The 5,705-nt window shown below is 35.5% G+C and overlaps 1 pseudogene; it reads left to right on the forward strand.

Annotated features, from left to right (window-relative positions):
- Positions 1–2,515: 2,515 nt before the first annotated feature.
- LOC149248294 (histone-lysine N-methyltransferase ATX4 pseudogene) lies at positions 2,516–4,344 on the forward strand (annotated as a pseudogene).
- Positions 4,345–5,705: the final 1,361 nt, after the last annotated feature.

Raw genomic sequence — 5,705 nt, forward strand, 5'->3', positions numbered from 1 at the left:
ACAAGACCAAGAGCAATGCTGAAGGTTAGATAGAAAGGCACAAGGCAAGGCTGGTTGTCAAAGGATACAAGCAACAGTATGGGAGAGATTATGAGGAGACTTTCGCACCAGTTGCAAGAATGGAAACCGTGAGAGCAGTGTTGTCCATAGCAGCACAAAACAAGTGGAAAGTTTACGAAATGGACGTGAAGTCAACATTCCTAAATGGAGTGTTAATGGAAGAGCTTTATGTTGAACAACCTTTAGGCTATGAGAAGAAAGGTGAAGAGCACAAAGTGTGCAGATTGAAGAATTCTCTTTATGGGCTGAAGCAAGCGCCAAGAGCATGGTACAGCAGGATAGATTCATATCTATTAGAGAAAGAATTTGAGAAGTGTGAGGGAGAACCCACTCTCTACATCAAAGAAAAGGATGGTAAAATTTTGATTGTTGTCTTATATGTTGATGATGTTATTTTCACAGGTAATGATGATCATCTCATTGAGAATTTCAAATCATTCATGAAAGAGGAATTTGAAATGACTGACATGGGTTTGCTGAGATACTTCTTAGGAATAGAAGTAGATCAAAATGAGAATGGAATTTTTATTTCACAAGAAAAATATGTAAATCAAGTATTGGACAGATTTAACATGCAAGAGTGCAAGGCAGCAATCACTCCCACAGTAATGGGATTAAAACTCAGCAAAGAGGACAGCAACAAGGATTTTGATCCTAGTTTGTACAAGAGCATTGTTGGCAGCCTTATGTATTTAACGGCTACTAGGCCTGACATTATGTTTGTTGTTAGTTTAATTTCCAGATTCATGGAGAGGCCAAAGGAGGCACATTGGCAGGCAGCAAAAAGAATTTTAAGGTATGTCAAAGGTACCAAAAGGTTTGGAATTTTATATACTACTTCAGAATGTTCAGATTTAGTTGGATACATTGATAGTGATTGGGCTGGAAGTGTAGATGATCGGATAAGCACTTCCGGTTATGCTTTTCATATGGGTTCTGGAGCCATTTCATGGGCTTCTAAGAAGCAGTCCATTGTAGCATTGTCTACAGCAGAGGCTGAATATGTGGCAGCTACAGCAGCAGCATGTCAAGCAGTTTGGATGAGAAGAATGTTGAGGAGTTTAGGCCAAGAGCAGGCAAAAGCAACAGTGATTTTTTGTGACAATAGCTCAGCTATTGCATTGTCAAAGAATTCAGTGTTTCATAAGAGAACGAAACACATTGATACAAGGTTTCACTACATAAGAGAATTGGTGAACAATGGAGAAATTGTCCTAGAAAATTGCAGGACTCAAGAACAGGTAGCATACATCTTGACAAAGCCATTGGATGAGAAAAGCTTTGAATTTTTGAGGAAGTGTCTGGGTATGACTGAATTCCCAGCAGTTGAAATTAAAGGGGAGTGTTGAAATCTAATTTCAACTGCGCACGTACAACCCCAAAACCACCGCGGCGAAACCATAAACCGCCTGACGCATTTCGGACTGCTTTTGCGGTGAAAGCAGTTTTCGTACAGTCGACTCCGATCCAACGAGCTGCCTCCACGCGTCTTGCACTTTTTGGCAAAATCTCTGCCATATCGGAACGTAAAGTTCGGTAACAAAGGGCCTTCCGATATTCATACCAGCCGTTCAATTCCGCGAGGGCAAATCAACAGTTGTCGGACTTCTCGAACCTGCAGCAAATTAAATTTAACGTGCCGTAAAAATTTTGGTTGACCGTCGGTAAAAAAACTTAATGTATTAATTGTGTCCGTAGAAGTTTTGGTAAGAGTTTTAAATTTTAATGTTTTTTTATGCACGAAGGTATGGTGAATTTAAAGAAAGGCATGGTTATTTTGTTGTAATGTATACGCAATGTAATATCCAAAATATATAGGAGCTCGTGCATTATGTAATTTTTTTAGTTGACTTTCATAAAAAAAAAATCTCTCGTGTTGCACAACAGTGCAATGGGTTAATGAAAAGAACCAAGGAGCACAACAGTGCGAAACAAAAGGAATACCAAGTTGAAATGTAAGTTTTGGATGTTGTCCAAATGAAGGGGAAGCAATAGTGAATGGTGAATTGTATGGTGCGGGTAAATCTTTTTTGTACGGTAAATGTAATGTAAGAAATTCTTACAGCAGTATATGTAAAACGTTTTTCAGAGCAGTGAATGTAAAATGAGAATTTTACCAAGCACTATAAAATCTCAGAAAGAGACACTGTTTTTTTTGTTGATGGTTGAAATGTATTTTTGGTAAATCCCTCTGAGTGAAAGAGGATGAAGTTTGTATAGGCATTATATTTTAATGAATACAAATCTTTTTATGGTGGTGGTCATTATATTTTAATGAATACAAATCTTTTTATGGTGGTGTAATACTCTATTCTCAGACAATTTTTTTTAAAGCTTTCCTGTGCAAAGGGTCTTGTGGAGAGAAGGAAACAGAGCATTGCCTTTGTGTGTTCAGTTTATTTGTTTTTGGGATTTTACGAGAAAAATCCCCAACAATCAGTACTGTGGCATTTCCATGAAGTTACGGACTCCCACGTTCAAAACAGGTTGGCTTCAATGTCAAAAATGCAAAGTTTGGGTTCATTATAATTGTGATAATATAAGTAGAGAGCAACTAGAAAACCTAGATGAATATTCCTATCCTCAATGCACGCCGAAGCAACCGGCCCTGGGAACCTCTCTGAAGGAGAAAAACAATAAGTCTTTCAGTGTTCCAGAGCACGTTACTGTTATTTGTAATGGCAAGGAGGCGAATTATGTGACTAATAGCCACTTAATCCTCTGTGAATGCAATGAATGTGAAAAGGGTAAGTCGATGAGCCTGTCGCAATGGGAAAAGCATGTGGGCTCTAAGATGAAGAAATGGAAGCAAAGTGTTAGACTCAGCGGTTCCAATCAGCATCTCATTGATTGGCTTAACAAGGCCTGTGAAGCTGGGGTTCGTGGCCTTGGATTCTTTACCCAGGAAGGGCAGACGCCATTCAGCAATAGGGAAAGAGAATTAAGAGGATGGCTGCTAGAACCATACGAGCCAATCCAAGAAACCTGGATACCAGAAAGGTGTGCAATATGCCGCCGAGCTGAAGATTGGCATTATAATAAATTCATCATCTGCAATGGATGTAATATTGGAGTTCATGAAAATTGTTATGGTGCAAGTGAATCGGGGGAAGACTGCAGAGTTTAAAGACAAACACTACTCCACAACACTGCTGTCTCTGCCCTGTGATGGGTGGCGCCCTGAAACCTACAACAACATCTGGATTTTGGGTGCATGTTACTTGTGCTTGTTTTACTAATGAAGTAACTTTTGTGAATGATAAAACTATGGAACCTGTTGATGGCATATTGAAAATCAATCCAGACTCTTTTCGGAAGTCATGCATAGTCTGTAACAAAATGCAGGGATCTTGCGTCAAGTGTATGGAATGTGAAACTTTTTACCACCCCACCTGTGCATTAATTGAAGGGTATCACATGGAGCTGTCCTACTGGAACAATAAAGGAAAGGATGTGTGCACCTACATTTCCTATTGCGCCTCTCATAGGGTTCCAGATCCAAACGTGGGTGTAAGAATCCCTGATCTAAATTCTATACTTATGGGAATCCAAAAGGAAGCTGCTGCAGTAACACATTCAGAAGGTTCATCAGATGAGAGTTCATCTTCAAAGGATGGTAATAATCTAGAAGAAGTTGGACTCTGCAAAATAGAAGAACCATATGCATCTAGAACCTCTGTGCATAATCGTCTGAAAGCAAAATCCGGCATAAGTTCCATAATTCACCAACCTGTGGGATACTCCCACCATTCCAGAGAAGCTATAAACAAGAGATTAAAAACAGAACGAGAAGCAGATCCACCACAGTTCTCTTCATACAGAGACCGACTTTCTTACTGCCAGAAAAATGGAAAAACCCGATTTCGCTTTGAGAAATCTGGAGTTCATGGATATGGTCTTTTTACTATCGAACCCATTCGAAGAGGGGAGATGGTGATAGAATATCGGAGCGAAATAATAAGAAACAGTGTTGCCAATTTAAGAGAAAAGAGATATCAATCAGAGGGTAAACAATCAACGTACTTCTTTGCAATCGACAAAGAAACAGTGATTGATGCCACTAAGAAGGGAAATGCAGCGCGTATGATCAACCATTCGTGTGCACCCAATTGTTTTTCGAGGATATTGCCAGTCGGTGTTGAGAGCCGGATTGCATTGTTTGCGAAGAAAGACATTGAAGCTGGCGAAGAGATAACGTGCGATTACAGATTAACCAAAGAGGGCATTAAAGAACGATGCTTTTGCGGTGCAGCAACATGTCGTAAGGTAATGCAAGAATTTTGATAATTTCCATTGAAAAGGATTCCCTATCTTTCTTTGAATTCAAGGGTTATTATTGATGAATGTATTTTAAGAAAGCATTCAAATATACATTCTTATGATTTTACTCTTTTACAAAAAAATTGTATGGATTGTCTAATTTCTGTGAAGTTTGAGCCAGTTTTCCTGTTGCTCAGACTCAGGCAACTGTAATTAATTGTGACCTACTAGCTGTTAGCTCCCATTCATCCACTTCATGTCTGGTTTGAGGCCGATTACTTGAGTAAGATGGAAAGAGATAGCATCGGCTTATTTATCAGATTATTTTTGTCTAACATTTATGCTTCTTCGTATTATGTTTTTATGTTTATATTTTAAAAGTTTAATGGATTATGATTGTTTATATAATTTGTAAATATATTACAAAATTATTTAATAATCAGATTTTTATATTTAATAATTCATATAATTATATATTTATATTTGTTATTAAATATATTCATAATCTGTAAATATTTATAATATAGTAAAGGGATAATGGTTCTAGTGAAAGTCAGTAGGTTTAATTTCTCTTTACGCAATTTCTATTCTCTGGAGACATGGTGGCTATTGTGAAAAAGAAATTGTACAAGTTGAGTATTCTTGTTCATTAGTTTTGGGAAAAATTTTATAAAAATCTACAAGGCATAAATCTGTAAATCTCTTGAAATTAAGATGAACATTAGCAATTGGTGTGATTTGATCTTGGATTTTTTACGAAATTAATCTTTTAAATTTACTAATTAATTAATATGTGTGTGTGTTTTTGTGTATGAGTGAGATAATCATTTATAAGGACCTAAAAAGGGCAGAAATCTATAAATCTCTTAAAATTAAGATGAATAGTATCAATTGGTGTGAATTGACCTTGGGTCTTTCTTGCAATTAATCCTCTAAATTTACCAATTAATTAATATGTGTGTAAGAGATAGAAATATCTTTATTTTTTATAATTAGTTGAAAATAAAATATATCTTTAAAATTTATATTTTATTCACTAACCTTTAATTTTAGTTGAAATATGTATATTTATTTCATTTTTTTAATAAATTAAAAATTAACTTAATATAATTATTTTTTTAATATAAATTAAAACTAATTTGATTAAATTAAAATCCAAGTAAAATGTTTTCAAATTTTAAAACATTATAGTGAGTTGTAATTTCACTTTTATAAACATTGGAAATATGATACTTCCATAAAAATAAAAATAAAATTCAATTTATTTAATTTAGTATATTAAATTTCAAAAGAACTGTAATAGAGTTTCAAATAATTATTATATAGTAATAAGATAATAATTTAATAAAAAAATATCACTAGAGTGTTTATCCATAAATAATTTT

Source organism: Pinus tabuliformis, chromosome 7 (genome assembly GCF_031772625.1).
Source record: "Pinus tabuliformis cultivar Carrire ecotype Pingquan chromosome 7, CPIR1, whole genome shotgun sequence".
Taxonomy (NCBI): Eukaryota; Viridiplantae; Streptophyta; class Pinopsida; order Pinales; family Pinaceae; genus Pinus; species Pinus tabuliformis.